The sequence below is a fragment of the Octopus sinensis genome, linkage group LG3 (genome assembly GCF_006345805.1).
Source record: "Octopus sinensis linkage group LG3, ASM634580v1, whole genome shotgun sequence".
Taxonomy (NCBI): Eukaryota; Metazoa; Mollusca; class Cephalopoda; order Octopoda; family Octopodidae; genus Octopus; species Octopus sinensis.
Genome location: NC_042999.1, coordinates 15,031,838 through 15,041,223, shown reverse-complemented (window position 1 = coordinate 15,041,223; position 9,386 = coordinate 15,031,838). Strand labels below are relative to the sequence as shown.

General features: G+C 36.6%; 1 non-coding gene across 1 annotated transcript; it reads left to right on the top strand.

Annotated features, from left to right (window-relative positions):
- The first annotated feature begins 974 nt into the window (after positions 1-974).
- On the top strand, positions 975-1,093 carry LOC115209973. Its single transcript, XR_003881344.1, has one exon. It is a non-coding gene; the product is annotated as a 5S ribosomal RNA (ribosomal RNA).
- Positions 1,094-9,386: the final 8,293 nt, after the last annotated feature.

The following is a 9,386-nucleotide window of genomic DNA, read 5'->3' as shown; positions in this document are numbered from 1 at the left end:
ATATATATATATATATATGTATCATTTTTTCTATTGCATGTGTTTGTAATCGTATGTATACATCTTTACCTATTGCGTGTTTTTAATCCAACTCTTTCCACATCTTCAACTTATATTGGACGATTATTGTTTTGTTTTTAAAATTTTTTTATTGAATATTTAAAAATATCAAAATTAAAAATAAAAATAAGAAATTAGTGGAAATTTTACCGGTGAGTGTGTTAAATTATAAGGCACAAAAAGAAAATGACTCTCCCCAGACATAACAGAATATGCTTCAACACACGAACTCATATAAAGAATTTTGCAAACCAAATCCAAAAACGAAATCAAAATTAAAGTTCACTCTTAAAAAGAATCAATGTGTGCATCGATTCTTTTTAAGACTTAACTTTAATTTTGATATTTTTAATTATGCAATTCAGTTGTGTCTGGGGAGAGTCATTTTCTTTTTGTGCCTTATAATGTAACACACTCACCGGTAAAATTTCCACTTTTTTCTCATTTTTATTGTCCTAAAATGTTCGTTGCGTCTTGCAACCTTTTCAATAGTTTGCAAACCAAATCCAAAAGCGAAATAATTATGCAATAAAAAATTTTAAATGTATTTTTACGTTCTTCCTTAATTAATTCAATTACTTAATCAAGCTAAACCAATTCCCCCATCTCCACTCCGATGTTTTGAATTTCAAATCCTAAAACTATTTGCCTAAAATCAAACGAGAGTTAAGTCCCTTGAACCAGGTTCTATAGTTTGCGGACTTTTAATACTTTGATCATGCAACAATAATTTCATTTATGTGATCCTCGCAAATTAACACATTAAATAAAAAAATAAGTATAACAGTTTATATTATTGTCGTCCATGTACACAACTACGTATGCATGTTCCTCTTGTTTATGTATTTTGTTTATCGTTTTTTTAATTTATTTATATTGATTCAGCTTCGGTTTTCTGATATTATCATTTTTACGTTTACGGCCTTATCACATTGAAAACACCGGTTCCCGTCCGATCACCGAAGTTAAGCAACGTCGAGTCTAGTTAGTACTTAGATGGGTGACCGCTTGGGAAACCTAGGTGCTGCAAACGTCTTTCTATCCTTTTAGCCCCCTGTAGGCAATAAAGAAATAATTATCATTATTCATCCATTCTTATTTACTCTTAAATACCTTATTAGAGAAACGATATAGTTATTCAGTAAATGTAAATTTTCTCCATTGATTATATATATATATATATAAAACATACATCATGCATGCATACATACATACATACATACATACATACACACACACACACACACACACACACACACACACACATACATACATACATACATACATACAAGCACAACAGGCCTGATATAATGATTTGGGATAGAGAAGAGAAACTGTGTACAGATGTGGACATTAGCTGCCCAGTGGATGTTAACATAAAAGAGAATACCTCTGCTGAACTATTGAGAAATCTGCAGTTACTCTATCCAGATTACAAGTTTAGGTTCATACTTGTAATTATTGGAGTCCTGAGATATGTAACACACTGCCTAAATAACAATCTTGAGAAATTTGGCTTCTCAAAACCAGAAAGGAGAAAGCTAATTCGAAGGCTACAGATCCAATCCATCGCTGGAACTGTAAAAATCTGTAAAACTTTCCATGTCTCACCTAGAGATTCGTCTGGGAATCCTTGGGAACTGAATGCCTGGAAGGTACATGAAAAAATCCATACATACACATACATAGATTCAAACGACAGCTGCACAGAAACTCAAATACAACCATAGTCAACTAACACAGCATTAATTCCTCATACTAAATAGAAAAATAAATCATATGAAATCCAAATGAACTTAAAAGAAATAAACCTGCACTTGCACGCCCAGTTAGAGAACCACAAGTCACCCCTTGATCACTCTATAATTTCTGCAGTTCCCTTAATGTTTTGTTAATTCAAAATTTCCCTATCAGCTTATCACTTGATATGAAAATTATGTATTAATGGAAAACCGCTATTAATGGCTGATGAGTGCTCAGCATTTTAAAACTGTTGTAATGCTTACAACATTTAATAAAATGATGTATTGCGAAACGATCGTACCAAATTACCAAAGTTATTGTTGTTGCTTATTTTGATTATATATATATATACACGCGCGCAAACACACGTGATGCACGTGTTCTCGCACTCTTATAGACATACTCTTAAATGTGCAGTGTGTGTACATCTACACATGCATACATACATCGTAAGAGAGAGAGAGAGAGATGTATATATATTGTTATATATGGCCGACCATACGTAGATAGATAGATGTGTGTATATATGTATGTATGTATTATGTATACATGTGTGTGTGTATTATATGTATGTGTGTATAAGCACACATCACATACATATCTACCTTTCTGTTCTCATAGACTCATACACATTCCTAAACATGAACACACAACAGCGTGTATAGCGTATATGCAATAAAAATATCTACCACGCCTTCTAAAAGTCTAACCATAAATCAGTAGATTTATTCTGCAAACAAATTTTAAATCAAGTTAGACTTGCACAACCAATACGAACATATTCCAAGCATCCTGTAACAGAACTAAGCCAAGCTACTAATGGGGAATCCATAACACACGACTGCTAAATATATCGTGTAAATATATTGCTATATTGCATTCGAGCTTTGGTGTTGGAGAAGACTTTTACGGATTCCATGGACAGCGAGGCTCACCAATGGAGAAGTTCTTAAGCAGATCAGGCCGAAAATGTCGCTCGAAGCTAGGATCACCAAGCATAGATTGGCATATTTTGGTCATATTATGCGGAGAAAATCCCTGGAGAAGGACATCATGCTCGGAATGGTCAGTGGCAAGAGAGGAAGAGGCCTACCAAGAACCCGCTGGCTTGATACCATCAAGAGTGATACCGGAATGGACATAGCCAATCTGAAAGAAGCGGCCCAGGATAGAACTGACTGGAGGACACTGATCCATCGAGTAACCGAGAGTCGACTTCGACTGAGCGGATTGATAGGTAGAAAGCTGTAGTACACGAAGCTGATGTTACTTCCATCAAAGTAGATCTCGCCTTGGTACATAAACGCTATATGTGAATGACAGAGGGAAAGCTTAAACAAACACTTCTCTTATCATTTGTTAAGACTGAATTATGTAACATCTGAAAACGAAAAGAAAATGCTTCCAAATATTGCATCGAATAAAGATTACAGAAAGATCAACACCTAAGAAGAGCAGAAGAAAAGGGCGTAACTTTTGCGTGGGAGAGAAAGATTCATACTTAAAGATGGGACGACACTGAGGTAGGTAGGTAGATATTGGGTGGATGGATGGGCAGAGAGAGAAAGAGAGGGATTGATAGAGAGGGCGCAGGAGTGGCTGTGTGGTAAGTAGCTTGCTTACCAACCACATGGTTCTGGGTTCAGTTCCACTGCGTGGCACCTTGGGCAAATGTCTTCTACTATAGCCTCGGGCCGACCAAAGCCTTGTGAGTGGATTTGGTAGACGGAAACTGAAAGACGCCCATCGTATATATGTGTGTGTGTATCTGTGTTTTGTCCCCCCAACCACATGGTTCTGGGTTCAGTTCCACTGCGTGGCACCTTGGGCAAATGTCTTCTACTATAGCCTCGGGCCGACCAAAGCCTTGTGAGTGGATTTGGTAGACGGAAACTGAAAGAAGCTCATCGTATATATGTATATATGTGTGTGTGTATCTGTGTTTTGTCCCCCCAACATCGCTTGATAACCGATGCTGGTGTCTTTACGTCCCCATAACTTAGCGATTCGGAAAAAGAGACTGATAAAATAAGTACTAGGCTCACAAAGAATAAGTCCTGGGGTCAATTTGCTCGACTAAAGGCGGTGCTCCAACATGACCGCAGTCAAATGACTGAAACAAGTAAAAGAGTATACAATATACTTTATATTTTGTGTGTTTGTATTAAATTGTAGTGAGTACACAAAACAGCGAGAATCAAAACTTTGATGATTATGCATTGATTAAAATGTTCCGGCTGATGTGAGCGTACATATTTACAGTTGATTATGTGATAATAAATATACACATCAATATCGTATGCATGTGTGTGTGTATGACCACGAATATGACTATACTAAAGCACATGGTAGTCTACGATGTATTTTTCGTTGATACAGGTTTGTAAAACAATTGATAACAATCCTTTCAACTACAGGCACAAGGTCTGCAATTTTGGGGGAAAGTGCTAATCGATTACATCGACCCCAGTCTTCAAGTGATACTGATTTTATCAACCCCGAAAGCAGAGTCGACCTCGACGGAATTTGAACTTGGAACGTAACGTAAAGACGGATGAAATGCTGCTAAGCATTTTGTTCGGTATGTTAACGGTTCTGCCAGCTTAAATGTTGAACTTAGAGTAAAAAGTGATTCGGTGCACTGCGTCTTGTCGGAAAAGAATAAAAGAGGGAAGAGAAAATGGTAATAAGTCAAGTAAAGAAAGTAGCACACAGTACATGCACTGTTTATAGAATAAAACACACGAAAACAGAATAGAGGACCTTAGCAGAGCCATAAAAAAAGAAAGGCTTCATAGATAACATCAGTGATGTTAGGAAATTTCGGGAAACATGGTGTTTTTGACGGATGCAGTGTCTTAACGATTAATAACTGATGTGGGTAGTTTGTTTCGGGCTACGACAATTCTGAGAGTGAAAAAACCGTTTCCGAATGTCACAGGAGCTTCGCGGTTTTTCGATTTTAAAAGAAGCCGGCTGTAGAGGAGTGTGTGATTGACAAAAATCAATAAACTTATACGTCTAGTTAGCTTTGATTTTTTTCACCTCCAATCGATCGCCAGGGAAAGTCGATTATTTTGCGAAATTCACCATCACATAAACGAGATAAGGAAACGAAAATCTCGGACCCACTTCGGTCGGCTTTGAAATTTTGGAGGGCAGATCCGAGTTATCCACAGTAGTTCTATTAAGATCCCTGTAATCTATCTATCTATTTACATGTATGTATTATATATGTGCATATATTCATACATACATATACATATATGGACTCCGTGTGGACAGTCATCTAAAAGTTTTTGTTCATCATGATGCTGACATAAGTTCCTTGTCTTTCCTGATGAGAAGGCGGCATAATGCACCCCTTATTCCTTCGAAATTAGTAATATGCAGTCTTCGAAACATATGTCGAGAATAAAGGAATTTTGTTAAATCGTCGTTCAACTCCATTCTTTCATTTATTTGTATTAAAAAAAACACACACAAATTTCCACACGAAAGCACGTGATCTCTGCCCTTGGTATGTAGCTTCAACCATGTTTTTCTGACGTGAATTTGCTACCCGGGTATCGGTTAACCGAATTATCCATACTAGGATAATTCATTCAACTACTTATATATATATATATATATAATATATATATATATATATATATATAATATATATATATATATATATATATATATATATTATAGGCGCAGGAGTGGCTCTGTGGTAAGTAGTTTGCTCACCAACCACATGGTTCAGTCCCACTGCGTGGCACCTTGGGCAAGTGTCTTCTACTCAGGCCGACCAAAGCCTTGTGAGTGGATTTGGTAGACGGAAACTAAAAGAAGCCCATCGTATGTATATATATATATGTATGTGTATACATATGCACACACATTCATATATATATATCCATATGTATGTATGTCTGTGTTTGTCCCCCAACATCACTTGACAACCGATGCTAATGTGTTTACGTCCCCATAACATAGCGGTTCGGCAAACGGGACCGATAGACTAAGTACTAGAGGTCGATTTGCTCACCTAAAAGGTGACTGAAACAAGTAAACGTGTAAAAAAGAGAATATATAGTGTAGGTTTGTGTGTGAGACGGGCTTCTTTCAGTTTCCACCTAGAAAATTCAATCACTAAAGGCTTTGGTCGATCGAAAGCTATAGCAGAAATCACTTGCCCAATGTGCCATGCAGTGGGACTGAACCTGAAACCATGGGGCTGGGAAGCAAACTTCTTACCACACACCACACATATATATACGCAATCACCCACACTAACCCACTAATATAATTGCTAGTTCCGAGTTCAGATCTCACTGAGGTCAACTTTGCTTTTATAGCCTTCCGGGGTCAGTAGAATTACAACACCAGTGAAATACTGCAGTTGATTTAACATACTTAACAACTATAAGGCTTTGTTCTTATAGCTGAATATTATTTTATTAATTACTCTTTTACTCTTTTACTGGTTTCAGTCATTTGACTGTGGCCATGCTGGAGCACCGCCTTTAGTCGAGCAAATCGACCACCAGGACTTATTCCTTGTAAGCCTAGTACTTATTCTATCGGTCTTTTGGCCGAACCGCTAGATTACAGGGACGTAAACACACCACTATCAGTTGTCAAGCGATGTTGGGGGGACAAACACAGACACATAAACATATACACACACGTACATATATATATATATATATATATATATATATATATATATATATATATAGGCTCGTAACGTAAAACTTTTTCTATTCCTGAGCGTTATACTAATACATCTGTTTGTTTTGTACAGCACCCGTCTTCGTCTTTTGTTTTTTTCGTGAACTCTCCCTATATACATATATACGATGGGCTTCTTTCAGTTTCCGTCTACCAAATCCACTCACAAGGCTTTGGTCGGCCCGAGATTATTGTAGAAGACACTTGCCCAAAGTGCCACGCAGTGGGACTGAACCCGGAAACATGTGGTTGGTAAGCAAGCTACTTACCACGCAGCCACAGTTTTTGTTTTTATCGTTTTCGTAACTAATTTCCAAGTCAGATAAAAAATGTTTGAATTGATACGAAGTTAAATTGTTTTAGTTTCCGTTATTGTTCTCTATTTTTGATTATCACGTTCTTCTTCTTCTTGTTAATGACATTAATTCAAGTATTACTGATCCAAGAGATCTTGACCGTTTATTTTATTTTATCTATTGCTACACGTTATTATGTAACAAACACCGAACAAAACAAATGAAAAATTAACAAAATAAAATATAAATATTAAAAACAAAAGTAAATAAAATTAAAAACAAACTTACGTTTTCGTGTGTCTTCCTTATATATGCTTATATATATATCTACACATGAACATACAACACTATAAATATATACACATATATATATATGTATGTGTATAAATTTATATGTGTAAGAAAACTACACTTGTAATCTCAAAAACCAATCACTATTTACGATGTTCCTAGTTTCTCTTTAAACCAAGAACCTGTTCAAATTAAAGGTGTATATATATAGTTGTACGTATATATAATAGAGGTAATCTTTAGTTTAAAATAAAAACACCTTTCATTAGCATGTTGACGACGACGACGACGATGGCGACGACGACTTGGTAATAGATCTGGTTTTTTTAGTTTTTTTATTCTTTTTTTCTTTAGTGCTTTTCTTTTCTGTTTTTTTTTATTATTATTTTTTGTATCACAAAAGTTTTTTTTTCTTTTCGTTTTTCTTTTTTATTATTGGATGAACTGAATAAGTTTAAAGTATAAAAAAAATAAAATGTTCGACGCTAAATTTCTGCTTGACCAAAGTGAATGAGGCCAACTATTTATTATTTGTCATTATTGTCACTTTTATTATTATTGGTAGTAGTAGTAGTAGTAGTAGTAGTAGTAGTTTTAGTAGTAGTAGTAGTTTTAGTAGTTTTAGTAGTAGTAGTTGTAGTAGTAGTAGTAGTAGTTCTAGTAGTAGTGGTAGTAGTAGTAGTTTTGGTAGTAGTAGTAGCAGTAGTGGTAGTAGTTGTAGTAGTTTTAGTAGTAGTGGTAGTAGTAGTAGTAGTAGTAGTAGTAGTATCAGCAGTAGTAGTAGTTTTAGTAGTAGTAGTGGTAGTAGCAGCAGTAGTAGTTTAGAAAACGAAGAGGGTTTCTAATGATAATAGTGTTATTTTCATTTCTTTTCAAACGGCGGCTATTGTAAAATATAGATTGAATGCGGGTATTTTAAAACGTTTGTCTGTGTCAGGTGCGTTTGTGTGTGTATTAGGTACCTGTGCGTCTAGGTGTGTATATAGATATAACTGTGTGTGTATGCGCACATGAATGAATGTGTGTGTGTGCGTGTGCAGGCATGTGAATGGGTGTGTATGTTATGTATGTATGTATGAGAACATAAATGTTTTATGCTTCTGTCAGTCTTTCTTAAGTGTGAGCGTATGTATAATTATCTTTTGTCAGGTATCCACATGCTTACGAGTGTATATATATATATATCGATTTGCATACGGGTTAGTGTGTGTATGCATGTTAATCTGTGTGCACGTATGTGTGTATGTTAGTCTCTGTGTGTGTATGTTAGTCTGTGTGTGTGCGCGCGTATGTGTGTATGTTAGTCTCTGTGTGTATGTGTGTGCGCGTATGTGTGTATGTTAGTCTATGTGTGTGTGTGTGTGTGTGTTTGCGCGTATGTGTGTATGTTAGTCTGTGTGTATGTGTGTGCGCGTATGTGTGTGTGTGCGCGCGCGTATGTGTGTATGTGTGTGCGCGTATGTGTGTGTGTGTGCGTGCATATGTGTGTATGTTAGTCTGTCTGTGTGTGTGTATGTGTGTGCGCGTATGTGTGTATGTTAGTCTCTGTCTGTGTGTGTGTGTGCGCGCGCGTATGTGTGTATGTTAGTCTGTGTGTGTATGTGTGCGTGCGTATGTGTGTATGTTAGTCTCTGTGTGTGTGTATGTGTGTGTGCGTATGTGTGTATGTTAGTCTGTGTGTGTGTGCGCGTATGTGTGTATGTTAGTCTGCGTGTGTGTGTGAGTGTGTGCGCGTATGTGTGTATGTTAGTCTGTGTGCGTGTATGTGTGTGCGCGTATGTGTGTATGTTAGTCTGTGTGCGTGTATGTGTGTGCGTGTATGTGTGTATGTTAGTCTGTGTATGTGTGTGTGCGCGCGCGTATGTGTGTATGTTAGTCTGTGTGTGTGTGTGTGAATGTGTCGGTATTTTTTCGCAATCATCCAACAAGTATGCATTTATACGTGAATATATTTCTTTCCCACATCAACTCTTCCTATGTACCTATGTATCTTTCTATCTAAAGGTGTCACTCTCTCTCTCGCTTTCTTCCTCTCTCTTTCTCTCCACCCCCCTCCATACACACAGAGAGCAGGTATTTATTTCAGCTTTATTAAGCACAGCTAAAAAGCATTCATTTGTGACGAGCAATTCGTCCAAGTACACCCTTTATACATATTTTGTCTTTCACTACATATTTTTCTTTATATTCTCCTCGTTTGCTCGTTCGTTCGTTCATTACCTCTTTCTTTCTTTCTTTCATTTTTCTTTTGTTGCCCTCCCCCTCTCTCTCTCTCTC